At 43.9% G+C, this 18,126-nt stretch overlaps 1 long non-coding RNA gene across 1 annotated transcript; it reads left to right on the top strand.

Moving 5' to 3' along the window:
* Nucleotides 1-15,429: 15,429 nt before the first annotated feature.
* On the top strand, nucleotides 15,430-16,396 carry LOC120675727. Its single transcript, XR_005675462.1, has 2 exons — nucleotides 15,430-15,851; nucleotides 16,057-16,396. It is a non-coding gene; the product is annotated as an uncharacterized LOC120675727 (long non-coding RNA).
* The last annotated feature ends 1,730 nt before the right edge of the window (nucleotides 16,397-18,126 follow it).

Genomic DNA, 18,126 nt, shown 5'->3' with positions numbered 1-18,126 from the left:
TTATCGTTTTGGGGTTACGCTCTAGAAACAGCAGCTTTCACACTGAACAGGGTGCCGTCAAAATCCGTAGACAATACACCATATGAAATATGGACCGGCAAGTCTCCCAGTTTGTCTTTTCTAAAAAAAAATTGGGGTTGTGAAGCATTTGTCAAACGACTCCTGTCTGACAAGCTAGCACCCAAATCGGATAAGTGCATATTCGTGGGATACCCTAAGGAGACCTTAGGGTATTACTTCTACAATCGATCTGAGGGCAAAGTGTTTGTCGCTCGGAACGGAGTTTTCCTAGAGAAAGAGTTTATCAAAGGAGAGAAAAGTGGAAGAACGGTGCAACTCGAAGAAGTTCGAGATGAGCCAATAGGACAAGACTCTACAAGTGACGCTAATGTACCTGAACAAGTTGAGATGCCTATGGAAACAGAAGCACCTCCGCAACCACGAAGGTCAGCAAGGCTCCGCGCAGCATGGGAATTATTATTGTTAGACAATGATGAGCCTGCGACATATGCAGAGGCGACGGCAGACCCTGACTTCGAGAGATGGCAAGATGTCATGAAATCCGAAATAGAATCCATGAAGGAAAAATCAAGTTTGGAACTTGATAGACCCGCCTGATGGTGTGAGAACCATAGAGTGCAAATGGATCTATAAGAAGAAGAAAGATATGGATGGAAATATTCACATCTATAAAGCTCGACTTGTCGCAAAATGTTTTCGACAAGTTCAAGGAGTTGACTACGACGAGATTTTCTCGCCCGTAGCGATGCTTAAATCTGTTTGGATTATTCTAGCTATTGCTGCATATTTCGAATATGAAATATGGCAGATGGATGTCAAAACAACTTTCCTCAATGGAAATCTGACCGAGGACGTGTATATGATGCAGCCCGAGGGTTTTGTCGATCCGATCAATGCTGGAAAGATATGCAAGCTTCAAAAATCCATTTATGGATTAAAGCAAGCATCTCGGAGTTGGAACATTCGTTTTGATGAAGTAGTCAAAGGGTTTGGCTTCATTAAAAATGAAGAAGAGGCTTGTGTTTACAAGAAGGCAAGTGGGAGCTCTGTTACATTTCTAATCCTGTATGTGGATGACATACTGTTGATTGGAAATGACATTCCTATGCTTGATTCCATAAAGACTTCACTGAAAAATAGTTTTTCGATGAAGGATTTAGGGGAAGCAGCATACATTTTGGGAATTAAGATCTATAGAGATAGATCGAAAAGACTTATAGGATTAAGCCAGGATATTTATATTGACAAAGTGCTAAAGCAGTTTAGCATGGAGGAGGCAAAGAAAGGGTTCTTGCCTATGTCACATGGCATACACCTTAGCAAGACTCAGTGTCCTCGGACGGCTGATGAGCGGGAGCACATGAGCAAAGTTCCATATGCCTCGGCAATTGGATCTATTATGTATGCAATGATAAGTACACGCACAGATGTTTCTTATGCTCTAAGCGTTACGAGCAGATACCAGTCTGATTCAGGTGAAGGTCACTGGACAGCTGTGAAAAATATTCTTAAGTACTTGAGAAGAACTAAGGATGTGTTTCTTGTCTATGGAGGTGAGGAGGAGCTCGTTGTAACGGGTTACACTGATGCTAGTTTCCAAACCGACAAAGACGATTCAAAGTCCCAATCAGGTTATGTGTTCACAATGAATGGTGGTGATGTAAGCTAGAAGAGTTCCTAGCAGGAGACCGTGGCCGATTCTACAACGGAAGCCAGCTTCAGAAGCTGCGAAGGAAGGTGTTTGGATAAGGAAGTTCCTTATTGAGCTTGGTGTGTTTCCAAATGCGTCCAGTCCGCTGGACCTTTACTGTGACAACAGTGGGGCTATTGTGCAAGCAAAGGAGCCTCGGAATCACCAGAAGAGACAAGACGTTATGCGGTGATTTCATCTCATTCGAGAGTTCATCGAACGTGGTGAAATTAAGATGTGCAAAATACATACAGATTTGAATGTCTCAGATCCGTTGACAAAGCCACTCCCGCAGCCCAAGTATGAGGCGCACACAAGAGCAATGGGTATAAGATACATTCTAGATTGACTCTAGTGCAAGTGAGAGACTGTTGGAAATATGCCATAGAGGCAATCATAGAGATGATCATATTTCCTTGTATTCATGATTAATGAAGTGTTCCTTGAATATCCATGAAAGGCAACTTGTATTGATTGACAATTATGTGAATTGTCTGTGAGACTCTTTACTTGTATGGTTATTCTAAAGCTGTTCCTAGTCGGAGTTCATGTGAGGACACACATGGATATTAGACTAGCACATGTATTAGTTGATGACTATGTTTCACAAGTCATGGACATGTAGATGTCAAACTAATTATGTGGGCTCATGTGGGACATGAGTCTGAACTGACCTAACACAAGAGATGGTGATTTCTTATTACACAATATGTACGCTGTGTCCCAAGACCTGAGATCGTCGTATGTACTCAAGATGTGAACCGACTTACTTAGGAGCCATCAAACGCTGCACCGTAATAGGGTAGTCGTAAAGGTGGCTTTCGGGTCTGTCAAGAAGCATGCTGTGAGACATAGTCGGTCAAGATGGGATTTGCCCCTCTCTACAAGAGAGAGATATCTCTGGGCCCCTCGAGTGATTCGGATCAGGAAATGCATGGTCATGCTGGGGTTAAGTGTTAACCAAGTATTCCGAATCACAGGATCGAGAAAGAGTGGTCGGCTTTAAACTAGACCAAATATCGTGAGGCAAAGGGAACATCATTTATATGATATTGTGGCGGCTCGTCTGATATGATCTTTGTGTGCGTATAGGAGTTGACATGTCTTGCTAGAGGCCACTGTCTACTATTGAGCCGAGTAAGAGTACTTGGGCCATGTCTATTCGCATATGAGCCCATAGGGTCACACACTTAAGGGAAAGAAGTCTGATAAGGATGAGATTCGAATTAGACTGGGCTTAGGTGCACTAATGGGCCTTTTCGGCCCAAAAGGGGGCGCCCAAGGTGGGGCCCAAGGCAGCCCACCTAAGGGGCTATATAAACAGAGGAAGGGGGTGCCTAAGAACCCTAGCTGTTTACTGTTCGTGTGAATAGTAGCCGCCGCTACACTAGGCTCGCATGAACAGTACCGTGAGTGAACAGTAGCCGCCCCCTGTGCGCCCAAGCCCTAGGTCGCCTTCACGGACCTAGCAGTCCGGATCGCGACGCTTCTTCCCGTACGTGTGGATACCTTGGAGGTTCCGCATCTGCTGCACAAGGACGAGCCGCACATGAGGAGGTTCTCGCAACTGCACTGCCGGCTTCCATCTGTTCGAATACATCGACGCGCGACAGAAGTTCCGCATCCACGCGTCTAGTGGTAATCCCGTGATATATAACTGTAGTAGTCCTGGTTTATGCGGTAGAAAAGTTTTGTTTTTGCTACCCCATATTCCTACAGATGGCATGTTCAAAACTGAAATCTCTAAATAGCGCAATGGTTTCTCAACGTGTTATGGGCGCCGCAGCCGGGGTTCGATTCCTGCCTGGAGCAATTTTTTGTTTTGCCGAAAAAAGCCTTTGGTACCGGTTGAAATCACCAACCGGTACCAAATGGTGTTCCTTTGCAACCGGGTGATATTTTCAACCGGTACCAAAGAAATTTTCTTTTTTTCTTTCCCCCATTTGGTTCTCTATTCATTCTTTTAGTTGCCCAATAAATCTTATAATTGTCTAGTAAATTTGATAATTGCCCAATAAATAATATAATTGTCTAATAAATCATTTAATTTCCTAGTAATTTATATAATTGAATAACAAATCTGATAATTGCCTAGTAAATTTGTTAATTGCCTAATAATTCTATTCTACGAATAATAAATCATTTATTTGCCTATTAAATCAATTAATTGCCCAACAAATCAATTCATTGCATAACAAATCTGATAATGTTCCCGGAAAATATTACAAGACATAATCATTCAACTAATGGAATATTAATGATGGTTCGCTTTGCAATCATCCCTTCATTGTGATCATGACGTGCGTAGGGAGCCTCCTCTTCGGCTAAAAGAATACTTGTGTCAACCTCCACTGCGAACGGAGTCATGTCTTCAACATTGTTGTATTCTTCTTCATCTGTGAGTCGTCGACTCCCATAATTTTTCTTTTGCATGCCAGAACAATGTGACGCTTTGGCTCATCTCCTGCACCTAGAAAACTTGATTTATTTCTAGACTTGTCCTTTTTCGGTTTGCTAGACATGTTCTGCACATAGAAAACCTGAGTGACATCCTTAGCTAGGATGAATGGTTTGTCTCGATTGCCAAGCTCTTTGAGGTCTACTGTTGTCATTCCGTACTCGTCGATATCGACACCTTTTCCTATCAGTTTAACCCATTGGCAATGAAAAAGAGGGATCTTCAGCGGCCCATAGTCGAGTTCCCAGATCTCTTCAATGTAACCAAAATATGAGTTCGTTTGGCCACTAGAGTCAGTGGCATCAATACGAACACCACTATTTTGATTTGTGCTCTTGTTATCTTGGACTCTTGTATAAAATGTGAAACCATTAATTTCATATCCTTGGTACATCAGGATTGAATTTGCCGGAGCCCTGGCCAGCCAAGCAAGCTGCTCATGAATTTCATCATTGGCCATGACTTCCTTCTGCATCCAGGTGACGAATGTATTGTTATGATGTTTTATAATCCATGTCTCAAACTTCAAAGGGTATATGCTTCGCACAATTTGCATGTGCTCCTCCATGTATGGAGCCACCAAGGCTGATTGTTGCAGAACTGTGAGATGTGCTTTGTTCAACGTGGCATGATCTGTGGCATTTACTGATTTTCTTCCAAGTGTGCCCTTTCCAATCAGCCGCCCCTCATGACGTGATACTGGAATCCCAATTGGGCAGAGTTCTTCCACATAGTCAACACAAAACTCAATGACCTCCTCTATGACGTAACCCTTCGTAATGCTTCCTTCTGGACGAGCCCGATTACGAATGTATTTCTTTAGGATTGCAAAGTATCGTTCAAAAGGGAACATATTATGAAGTAAAACAGGACCGAGAATACCAATCTCTTTGACCAGGTGAACTAGAAGATGCATCATAATATTGAAGAATGATGGAGGAAATATCATCTTAAGACTAACTAAACTTTGGACAACATCCTCTTATAGCCTGCTTAAACTCGATGGATCGATTGCCTTATGCGAAATTGTGTTGAGAAAGGCGCATAGCTTTATGATTGTTGCTCGATCATTAGCTGGTAGAATACCTCTAAGTGCAACTGAAATCAATTGCGTCATCAACACGTGACAGTCATGTGACTTTACGTGTGCGAATTTCTTCTCTTTCAGGTTCAGTAGCCTCTTTATGTTCGAAGAGTTGCCTGATGGGACCTTGATACTGTTCAAACAGTCGAACATACTTTGTTTCTCTTCCTTACTAAGAGTGTAGCACGCAGGACCTAGGTAATGACGTCCTTTATCCTTTTTTCTGGATGTAGGGCAGCCTGTTGTTTCATACGTTGAAGATCTTGCCGCGCTTCCAGTGTATCCTTTGGCTTACCGTAGACACCAAGGAAGCCTAGAAGGTTCACACAAAGATTCTTTATTAGGTGCATCACATCAATGGCGTGGTAGACCTCTAAGAATTCCTAATAAGGTAACTCCCAAAATATACTCTTCTTCTTCCGCATAGGTGCACGACCGTCATCACTTTGCACTGATCTGCTGCCGGGTCCTTTTCCGAATACTACTTTTATATTTTTGACCATTTCAAACACCATTTTCCCACAACGGTGCCTAGGCTTGGTACGATGATCTTCCTTTCCATCATAGTGAGCATGCTTCCTCCTTAATGGGTGCTTGATCGGAAGAAATCGACGATGACCCATGTACATGATCTTCCTACAGTGCTTGAGGTACGTGCTGTCGGTTTCTTCTAAACAATGGGTGCATGCCCTATAACCCTTATTGGAATGTCCGGAGAGGTTGCTTAGTGTTGGCCAATCATTGGTGGTTACGAAAAGCAATGCACGAAGGTTAAAATGTTTCTCTACGTGCCCATCCCACATACGAACACCCGCTTCTTTCCTCAACACTAGAAGATCCCCAATCAGTGGTTTCAGATACACATCTATATCGTTACTAGGTTGCTTCGGGCCGGGGATAAGCACCGGCATCATAATGAATTTTTGCTTCATACACAACCAGGGAGGAAGGTTGTATATATAGAGTGTCACAGGCCAGGTACTATGGCCACTACTCTACTCACCGAAAGGACTCCGACTATTTTGTCTACCGGGCCAGCTATGAAAGGCAACCGTCGCTTCAGCGGCTCCTGCGTCCTCATCCCTTCTTCCACGACGACAATGTTGGTCTACTTAGCTGCGGCGGCAACTACACCGTCGCTGTGTTGGAGCCCGCCACGGGCTCACCGGCGTCACCGCTCTACGACCTCCACATCCTCCACACTGAGAACCCAACGGAATGGATATATTGGAAGGTGTCAGTGACGGAGCCACAGCGCAGGTTCCCGCCGTATAGGGGGTGAAGCCGGCACCATGGGATGGGTCGATCTCTGGCACAGCATCCTTCTCTGCGATGTGCTCCGCGATGAGCCCACGCTCCGTGCTGTGCCTCTGCCTGTGCCGCTGGACCTGGTGAGCTGCAACCGTGGCCTGGGCACTGAGCTAGGCAATCCAATCCCCTTTCGGGGTATTGCCTGTTAGGAAACTAGGCAATTTTCGGTATATTTTAGTTCCAAATATTACTAGAAATTTCATGGCATAAAAGATTGATAATGTGTGAACAAAATATGTGTTTGTGTTCATGTTATTCTCACTAATAGGCATGAACAAAATATTAAACCAGAATAGGTTTAGAGTGTACCCCAAGGCGGGACCAGTGCCGGAGGCACCGGGTGCGCCATTACCAGCTGGAATAGACATTCTATTCGACTAGCTTTGTCTGATGTAGCCGAACGACATTGATGCAGGAAGATGTTCGCAGTGCAGTCCCACGAACAGTCACCAGGAAGTAGACGAAGTAGTCGTTCACGCTTGGATGTAGACGAAGTAGTCATTCAGAGAGCGAGCAGTCGTGTCAAGATGCTCCCCAAAAACCTGATTGCCCATGTCCCGTGCAGGACCTTCAGCGAGCAGAGGTTTCAGAGGCCTGCTCTCGCTAGAGCTGTGCGCGCAGCGCTAGTGATGGGAATGGCAGAAAGCAGCAGAGGGAGAAGGGAGAGGTCTCCTAAGCAGGAGTACCTGAAGCAAGTGTGCTTGTGGTGTGAGGATGAGAAGAGGAGGGGGTGGTTTATGTAGGCGTGGAGGTGCCTCAGATTCAACGAACCTGGACGTTATAATGGGCATTGATGAGCAGCAATTACTGGTGCAATTGAGTCACAGGAATCTCATTAACCGCAAATGTTTTATTCTGTGTCATCATTGACCTGTTAATGCCAATGTTTTATTGTCTCTGTTTTAATGCTTTCAACAGCAAAACGTTCTCTCATCTCAGCACATCGCACCACACCGCACCTGCACGTCAAGTCACGTCCGGCCGCGCCACGCACACGCACCGCCCGTCCGGCCGGCCGTGCCGCGCCGCGCCGCGCCTCGCCATGCCACGCCCACTCGGCGAGGCAAGCGAGCGTGCGCGCGTTTGGTTCACCGACCTCCTCTTACTGGCTTCACAAATGGTGTACACAGGGTCCACCCTTTAAGTCGGTTGAGATCCTCCTCAATTCCCGATACGGAATTAAGCAATTGATTCACTAGCATTTAATTGTGGGCTTTGAGTTCTTTTATTGCATTGATTAGAATAAATGGGCCAAGCCCATAATTCCAACAATCCTTACCAAGAATTTCAAGCCACACTAGAAATGCTCTGATTCCGTCATTGATATACCAGTATTTGACAGAGACTGTTAAGTTGAACTTTCATCTAGGACAAAGGCTACACTTATTCACAACTGTACAATGGACTATGCCTTGAATTGCCAGTCTTGTGCAAATAAATTTGACCAGAACCCTACACTAGTACTAGGCTGCATAAGTATCCCCGCGGTTTGGAGTTTATAAGTCATACTCCAGGCCTTTCATGAGTTTCTAAAGAATACCCAATTCTCATAGACCATGACCAGTAGTCAGACTCATATAGGTGTGTTCCTTTCAGATGTTTTATAGGACAACATCTTTGTTTCAAGAAAACAACTCATTTGTTTTAAAGAAAACACCTGGAACACATTAAGGTATAGACCAACCTGCCATACAGATTAGAAGAGAAATGCACCTTATACACGGAATGAGCCTTTTTACAAAGGTTCTCTTCTCTCAGTCAGACTTTAGTTTGTTTCACCATCCCACTTCACGGGATCTCCGATCACATAGGACAGGTTTCCACTATAGAATGACTCATGTGGGTTTCAAACCCAATTCCATAGATGCATTGTCTATCACATTCCGTGAAAGACCCTTTGTAAACTGATCTGTCAGATTTTTAGCCGTCTGAACATAGTCCAAGGCTATTACTCCGGAGTTTCTCAATTTTCTGACAGACTTCAACTGTTCACCTTGACAATCACCATTTGATTGTCATAGTTCATTAGAATTGCCGGTATCGGTTTTTCAACTATCGGCAAGTCCATAAGGAGCTCACGAAGCCACTCAGCCTCAACAGTAGCGGTATCTAATGCTGTGAGTTCTGCTTCCATAGTTGACCTCGTTAAGATGGTCTGCTAGCAAGACTTCCAGGAAACAGCTCCACCACCAAGTGTAAACACATATCCACTTGTGGCCTTTATCTCATCAGCATCAGAAATTCAGTTTGAGTCACTATACCCTTCTAGTACCCTAGGGTACCCGGTGTAGTGAATTCCATAGTTCATTGTACCCTTTAGATAGCGCATTACTCTTTCAAGAGCCTTCCAATGTCAGGTCTTGTTGCACTAGCTAAATACATCAATGACCCAATGATCTGAGAATATCTTAGTTGATCTCGCATTATCCTTTTGTTTTTCCTTAGAATTAAACTGGCATCATATGGTGTTGAGACAGGTTTATAGTTGCTATAACCAAAACAACTTAACACCTTCTCCACATAGTGAGACTGTGTAAGAATCACCCCACAATTACTCTCTTTTACCAGCTTTATATTAAGGATAACATCAGCTTCTCCCAGATCCTTCATCTCAAAACTTTGAGATAAAAAGTCTTTGACTTCCTTAATCACATTAAGGCTAGTGCCAAAGATCAGTATGCCATCCACATACAAGCACAAAATCTCTCCTTCAGCCCCACCATAGTGATAGTACACACATTTGTCAGTTTTGTTCACAACAAAGCCAGCAGACACATGCCACTGCTTAGGCGCTTGCTTCAGACCATATAAAGATTTCAACAACTTACAAACCATTCCTTCTTGACACTTTGATACAAACCCATCTGGCTAATCCATATAGATCTCCTCTTCCAACTCTCCATTGAGGAAAGCCGTCTTAACGTCCATCTGATGAACGAGAAGACCATAAGAGGCTGCTAGGGAAAGTAACACTCGAGTTGTGGTCAATCGGGCAACTGGTGAATAAGTGTCAAAGAAATCTTCTCCTTCTTTTTGGGTATAACCCTTGGCCACAAGCCTAGCCTTGTACTTTTCAATAGTACCACCTGCCCTAAGCTTTCTCGGACGTTCAACGACCTCCTAGGTTCCATTAGACATAATAGAATCTATCTCACTCCTCACTGTTTCCTTTCAATAGTCAGCATCAGGAGATGAATATGCCTCTTCAATGGTTCTGGGTGTATCATCTATGAGGTATACAATGAAATCATCACCAAAAGACTTTACAGTCCTTTATCTCTGTCTCTTTCTCGGAGCATCATTGTTATCCTCCTCAGGATTTTCCGCAAGTGTAGGTTCATTGTGTTCTATCGGCTCAGTAGAGCTATCATCCTCGATGAACTCTTGCCTAGATGAACTTGTTCCATCTCTCATGGGAAAAATATTTTCAAAAAATGTAGCACTCTTGACTCCATTATAGTACCAACATGCATGTCAGGTACTCCAGATTTTACTATTAAAAATCTATACCTAACGTTGTGAATAGCATAACCTAGAAAGACACAATCCACAGTTTTATGTCCAAACTTACATTTTTTGGTTATTGGCACACTCATTTTTGCCAAACAACCCCATGTACGTAAATATGAAAGTGTTGTTCTTTTCTTCTCCCATTCCTCGAATGGTGTTCTCTCTTTATTCTTTGTAGGAACACGGTTTAGGACATGACATGCAGTCAATATAGCCTCACCCCACCATTCCTTGGAAAGTCCCGCTATATCTAACATGGCGTTAACCAAATCCGTTAGAGTGTGGTTCTTTCTTTCGGTAACCCCATTTGACTGAGGTGAATAGAGAGGCGTCCTCTCATGAATAATACCATGTTCCTCATAGAATAAAGTGAATAAATTTGAGAAGTACTCGCCACCACGATCTGACCTAACTCTTTTGATCTTTCTCTCAAGTTGGTTTTCTACTTCAGCTTTATAGATTTTAAAGTAGTGTAAAGCTTCATCTTTTGACTTCAACAAATAGATGTAACAAAATCTAGTGCAGTCATCGATCAAAGTCATGAAATATCTTTTACCACCATTTGTCAACACTCCATTCATTTCGCACAAATCGGAATGAATTAATTCTAAGGGTGCCAAGCTCCTCGCCTCAGCGGCCTTATGAGGCTTGCAAGTTTGTTTTGATTCAACACATACATGGCACTTAGATTTTTTGACAAAAGTAAACTTTGGAATTAAACTCAAATTAGCTAAGCGCATCATACAACCAAAATTAACGTGACAAAGCCTCGAATGCCAAACATTTGTTTCATCAATGTTAATAATATTGTAAGCAACTTTATTACAAACATCTGTCAAAGAAAGACGGAACAAGTCTCCGCTTTCATAACCTTTTCCAACAAAAGTACCAAACTTAGACAAGATACATTTATTGGACTCAAAGACTAATTTAAAACCATCTCTACACAGTAGGGAGCCGCTGACTAGATTCTTTTTTATGGTGGGGACATGCTGCACGGTCTTCCCCGAAGTAAACTTCAGATTTACCGTACCAACACCAAGAACACGCGCATACGATCCGTTCCCCATCAGCAAGGAGGAAGTCCCGCCGTCCTGGTAAGAAGAAAACAAAGAATCATCAGCACAAACAAGAATATTAGCACCAGTGTCAACCCACCACTCGGGTGAACAAAAAACTGAAAGAACTGTAGGTAATAAATTACCGTACCCCGATGTTCCTCCAGGCTCGCTAATTACCATGTTGGCGGAATCCTTGCCTTTGCAGTTCGGACACTTTGCAGCAAAGTGTTCCGTACTAGCGCACACATAGCAAGCTCCCTTCTTCTTCTTCTTCTTCTTGAAGGTGGTTGTCTGCTTAGTCTTTGGTTGGTTCTGCGGTGGCTTTTTCTTATTCTTGTGCGAGTTGTTCTTCTGAACAAAATTGGCACTTGAAGCACCAACAACTCCTTTCCCACGTATGTCTTTTGCTCTCGCCTTCTCCTCAACATCAAGAGTCCCAATGAGTCCATCTATGGTGAACTCCTGTCTCTTGTGTTTTAGTGAAGTAGCAAAGTCCCTCCAAGAAGGTGGCAGCTTAGAGATAATACCTCCGGCCATAAACTTATCGGGTAACACATATAGAGACTCTTTGCTACAATTTTTGAGATCTTTTGCCAGAGTATGTATTTCATGAGCCTGTTCCACCATAGAACGGTCTTCGACCATCCTATAGTCAAGGAACTGCTCCATCGCATACAACTCGCTGCCGGCATCAGACACTCCATATTGAGCCTCAAGAGCATCCCACAATTCTTTGCCAGTTGGCAGTAGGACATAAGAATCCACCAGGTTTTCAGCGAGAACACTAATGACGCAGCCTCGAAAGAGGGTATCAGCCTCATCGAATGCACTCCCTTCCTCTGGAGTGAACTATTCAGGCTTACCCACTTTTACATGCATCACTCTCAGCACTGTCAACCATAGTATAAGCCGCTCTTTCCAGCATTTGTAATTGGAACCATCAAAAGGTGGTGGTTTGATTGTTGCAGCAAAGCTAGATACCAAAAGCCTATTAACAAGTTCATGTTTTTGGATTGTTAGGAAACTAGGCAATTTTTTGTATATTTTAATTCCAAATATTACTAGAAATTTCATGGCATAAAAGAGTGATAATGTGTGACCAAAATATGTGATTGTGTTCATGTTATTCTCACTAATAATCATGAATAAAATATTAAACCAGAATAGGTTTAGAGTGTACCCCAAGTCGGGACCAGTACCGGAGGCACCGGGTGCGCCGTTATCAGCTGGAATAGACATTCTATTCGACTGGCCTTGTCTGATGTTGCCGAACGACGTCGATGCAGGAAGATGTTCGCAGTGCAGTCCCACGAACGGTCACCAGGAAGTAGACAAAGTAATCGTTCACGCCGGGATGTAGACGAAGTAGTCGTTCAGGGAGCGAACAGTCGCGTCAACACGCTCCCCAAAAACCTGATTGCCCGCGTCCCGTGCAGGACCTTCAGCGAGCAGAGGTTCCGGAGGCCTGCTCTCGCTAGAGCTGTGCGCGCAGCGCTAGCGATGGGAATGGCAGAAAGCAGCAGAGGGAGAAGGGAGTGGTCTCCTAAGCAGGAGTACCTGAAGAAAGTGTGCTTGTGGTGTGAGGATGAGAAGAGGAGGGGGTGGTTTATATAGGCGTGGAGGTGCCTCAGATTCAACAAACCTGAACGTTATAATGGGCTTTAATGAGCAGCAATTACTGGTGCAATTGAGTCACATGAATCTCATTAACCGCAAAGGTTTTATTATGTGTCATCATTTATCTGTTAATACCAATGTTTTATTGTCTCTGTTTTAATGCTTTCAACAGCAAAACGTTCTCTCATCTCAGCACATCGCACCGCACCTGCACGTCACGTCACGTCCGGCCGCGCCACGCACACGCACCGCCCGTCCGGCCAGCCGCGCCTCGCCACGCCCCGCCCCGTCCCGCCCCGCCCACTCGGCGAGGCGAGCGAGCGCGCACGCGTGTGGTTCACCGACCTCCTCTTACCGGCTTCACAAGTGATGTACACAGGGTCCACCCTTTAAGTCGGTTGAGATCCTCCTCAATTCTCGATGCGAAATTAAGCAAATGATTCCCTAACATTTAATAGTGGGTTTTGAATTCTTTTATTGCATTGATTAAAATAAATGGGCGAAGCCCATAATTCCAACATTGCCTTCGTCAAGGGAGGTGGTGACAACCCCGAGGACTGCCTCAAGCTCGTTCATTTGGAAACTAAGGCCACTTTGGTCCCGGGTAGTTTTGAATCGGTCTCTCTCATTCCAAATGCACGACTGGGCGATCCTCACATATACCAACACTGCTATGACAAGCTCCTGGAAGGATTGGCGCAAGGATTGCAGGATCCAAGCTTCTGACATCACAATCGACACCCAGATCAAGTCAGAGTTACTGCAATCTGGACTGCTTGGTTCTGCATCAGGCCAAGCCTTGCACAACCTATTGGTGTCCCACCCTGCTCCAGATATCTCTGTTGCTGCTTATCATCAAGGTATTGTTTACCTGCTGGCCAGGAAAAAGTACGAGCACCCTGAGGGATGGATGCTCGCTCTTGAGTCTTGACACCAGGAACAAAACACTGCTAGGCGCAGCTGAGTTTGGCGTTGAATGGAAGCTATATGAATCCACGTATTGCCCTACTGGCATTGCCAAATATATTAAACCGAGTACAGGTATGCCATTATTCTATGGTTTCAATTGATCCCTTTCTAACTGCAAAGTAGTATAATGGAGTAGTTAATCACAACAATTAAATTGATATGTGATTTACATTCAGCTATTTTGTAATCACCTGTTTTTTTTCAGTTTATATTGATACATTTGCTAGTTCTCAGGTGACTGAGATCTTGCATCACCTTTATTTGAACTGGCAAAATGGGATTAGGGTTGGGGATTTGGGCGTTAGAGCATCTCCAGCACTCTCCCAATAATTCTTTCCCAATAACAAGTATTTGGAGATGTCCAAATAGTAGTTTTAGGATTATTGGGGGAGTTGCTTTTGCAGTCTCCCAATAACATTCTCTCAATCCAACTACCTTGTTGGGAGAGTCACAACTCCCCCTTTGTTTAGGGAGAGGTGAGGTGAATTATTGGGATGTCCCAATAATTATTGGGAAAAGAGAAATGTTTTGGGAGACTGTTGGAACACTAGTTTTCCATCTACTCTCCCAATACAGTAGTTGGATTGGGGATTGGGAGACTGCTGGAGATGCTCTTACGACGTTAGCTTATTTTGTAGCCTTACCAGCAGCTCCGGGGAGGCTTGCTGGCTGCTGGCAGTGGTGAGAAGTGGCAGGTGGGTGGCGACTGCGGATGGGGTAATGGCTAATGAGACAAAGAAAGAGTATGAGAGAGGTTGGGGTGTGGGGCATTGTTGTTATTTAAGCAAAGGGGCATTTGAACAGTTGGATCTGGATCTGATGGCCTCAAATGCGAAAGAACTGCAAATTTTCAATAAACTAAGGAGATGGATCCTTTATTAGTTATCCACACTTGGTGGCTAATTAATTGCTTCATTTATAGTTTTCTAACTAAAATGGCTACCGTTAGCAATCAAATAGTACTGTGTTCTTCTTTAGTGATCTTATGACTGCTTTTGTGGAGGAAGATTTGCATGCCTTGGATCATTGGTTTTCTAGTTTGGGTGTTGCACTGAGGAATGTGAAAAAAAACAAGATAACCATAAATATTGTGGTTTTCTGTCATCTAGTTATATGTTATGAGCAGATGACATTCAATCATGATTTTGGGCATTAGAAGGATTCTTCTGTCATATGCACTGCTGTTGTTATCCAGTATAATTGCTTTGGTTTTACCCGGTTAACTCTTTCTATTGCGGATGGTTATGCAAACTGCTTGAAATACATGGCTCTAAGGCACTACTTTGTTTTCCATACTTGCTGATAATATGACTAGGTGCATGATTAATTCAGGATGATCCAGCCTTAGGATCCTCAGTTGGATCAATGTAGGAAGTTTTCTTTTTCTTTGTACGCAGTTGAGTTTTAATAGCTAATAATACGAAAAGTCTAGATCAGCATAAACGATGTAATCTTGTGCACAAGTGTTCATGCTGTTTTCACTGGATGTTTTTTACAGGCGATAAGCGAAGGATGCTAGGAATGCTTTAAGCCTGCAAACAAAGATGTAACATTGTGTCTGGAGCTATCGGAGTGGGTTTGTCTGATTTCACTTATGAGCAGCACGTGTTTTGGCCCCTCTTGCCTGAGTTGTTCAATAATTGGTCGTCATCATGGTGTATCGTGATGTATGGCTTGTGATTTGTATGGACACAGATTCGTGACAGATTTGTATTGGGGTGTAATAATGTGAGAGAACAAACTTTACAGTGCTGCTTGTTGCGTGCCTCCGGCCTCCCCCTCTCTTGAGCTCTGACCGCCTCCGGCCTGCCCCGCTGCCGTCGCGGTGTCGCCGCGGTGGGGGACGGCTGTTGGGTCCACGACGGCTTGGCGCTGGTAGCGGGAAGCGACGCCGCCTGACCGGTCGTGGTCGTGGAGGGGCGGAGCTAGGTCGGCCGCGCGCGCCGCCTGGCCGACTGCAGGTGGGGAGCCGCGGCGCTGGGCGGGCTGCAGGAGGGGAGCGATGGCGCCGGGCCGTCCGCGCGCGCCACCTGGACGGTCATGCACGAGGAGGGGTTTCTGAAACATCGCGATCCGGTTGTTTCGGATGGCACCACGGGGACCAGTGCTGCCGGTGCTGGTCTGCCGGAGGTGAGACCCTCAAAATGTATGCATCATTCAGAAGCAAGCTTGTTGCTCTAGCCTCTGCGCTACTGCGTGCGGACGCAGCCTCTCCCCCTGGGATCGATGCCGCTGCCGATTTGGTTCCTACCAGTGGGAGCTTCACTTGCTTTGATTTCTTTTCACCGAATTTTTGCCGGGTGTGACTAACATACTCTGAGTCTTATCTTGTCAGGTTGCTGATTGATCCCTAAGATCGAGTTCGTACTTCGTAGCTACCTAAAGATAAGTTCTCGTTGATTTTTCATTGTTGCCATCCTGCAGCGCATCTCAGCGGAGCATTTCGTTTGCTGTAGTCCGGTAAAGTATACTTCAGAAGCCAGACTCCTTTTGTTTATGCAATATGAGTTAGATACAAAAGAGTTCTGCTAACCGAGAGAGCTGGACTTCAGAATCAGATGTCCGAGGATGGATTCTATGAACATATTACATTTCTGTATGTAAGAGTTTCGCCTTTCTTTTAAATGATGCTCAGAATTCTTTATTCGTTTTCTCGAAAAAGAATTCTTCATTCATTCTTTGTAGCTGATGAATCTGCGAAACCTTTCTGATCCTTCTAGAGTTGATGTCATCCACTAACCTGTTGAGAACTGCACAATGTTGTCATTTTATCTTGTGCATCCTGTTTTGCAGGTTAGCAAGAGTTCTTCTAATCCGGAGAGAATTAAAAAAAAGTAATAATTTTCGGAGTGGGCAAGGATGAAATCTGCTGAAACTGCAAATTTCGATCGAAAAGATCAGCAGGTGCTCGATTTGTAGAGGAAAGAATGAGACAAGAGAACAAGGAACGGATTTTTTTTTAATTTTAGATGGTCACAACTGGTCTGAATTGTCACTCGTCAGGGAAATAGTGACGCCCACACAGTCCATCTCCCCACTGGTCTTGGGTCGCCAGCATCTCGCCTATACTCGCCCCCGCGACGTGGTCTCGGCTTCTCAGTTCTCACCGGCTGGCCTCCATTGCATTGCGGTTTGGCGATCCGAGTCAATCTAATTTGATTGGATAGGAGTTATCCTCGACTCCTCACACAAGGTACAAGTAGAAAACGGGGAAGAGAGATGCAGTGAATGAGGGGATTGCGGCGTAGCAAGACAGTGATTGTCCTCCACTAGGAGACTTGACAAATACCATCAGCATAGTGAGGCGATTGTCCTCCACCAGAAGATCTGACAAATACCATCAATTATTGCTAGAATGCATCCTATATTAGGCTGCAACTCATTGACCCTAAAGAATGTAAACCCTAAAGAATGCAAACGAGCAAGGGAACAAGGCTGATATGCATCAATATCTCTCAACTAGAGGAATAAAAAAAAAGAAACGTCGTGACTCCCGGCAAAGAAAGAAAGGTGATTCATCCAATCATTTTTAAATGGGTTGCAATTAGTTTCTTACATGTTGTACAATTAATTTGTAGATGGTGGTTCATCCCGGCCTCATAATGTGAGCGGCTTTATCTTTTTATAAAATTATTTATTTTGTTTAAAAATTATATGTTCGTAGCATCGCACGGGCCTTTTATCTAGTACAGAACAAATAGGCCTACTATAACCTACCATGGGTTATAGTTATGCAGGCTATGCTTATCAAGAGGATGCAAAAATTGGAAATTATGTTTCTGGGAGATAGCTAGACGAGTCAATGCGACATTGCCTCGTAACCGACAGCATTGCCGTCTTACTCTTGTTTTGGCTGTAAGTTAAGGCCAATTTCAGTTGGAGTATCATGAGAGTGTCATGAGCATTAAATATACTGACATGGCATAAAAGAGAGAAGGAGGAGTGTCATGAGATGTGAGAGGAGTGTCATCACAATGATATATGACACTCTTCTGGCTCGGTTACCTAGTTTACAAACTTGGTAACTGTGCCATGACACTCCTCTGTCCTGAAATATAAGTCATTCTGGCATTTTACCAGATTCATTGAACATTCTCTGAAGCTAGACAAACTGTATGTCCAGATTCATTGAACATTCTATAAATATGGACACATTAAAACACTCTCAGGATGACTTATATTTCAGAACAGAGGGAGTAAGTTGCTAACATGCAAGTAGCTGCAAGTTTAGACCCTCTTTTACATGGATTAAAATTAAGTGCTAAACATTAACACCTATTAGCACAAATATTATTGCTAAAATTTTTGGGAAAAGTTCATTTTTTCAACCTTGAATTATCACGATCGTCCGATTTTGTTCCTTGAACTACGAAACCAAACATCCTACACATTTAACTGCCGAAAC

The sequence above is a fragment of the Panicum virgatum genome, chromosome 5N (assembly GCF_016808335.1).
Source record: "Panicum virgatum strain AP13 chromosome 5N, P.virgatum_v5, whole genome shotgun sequence".
Lineage (NCBI taxonomy): Eukaryota > Viridiplantae > Streptophyta > Magnoliopsida > Poales > Poaceae > Panicum > Panicum virgatum.
The sequence above is the reverse complement of the archived record's forward strand: the minus strand, read 5'-3'. Positions and strand labels throughout refer to the sequence as shown.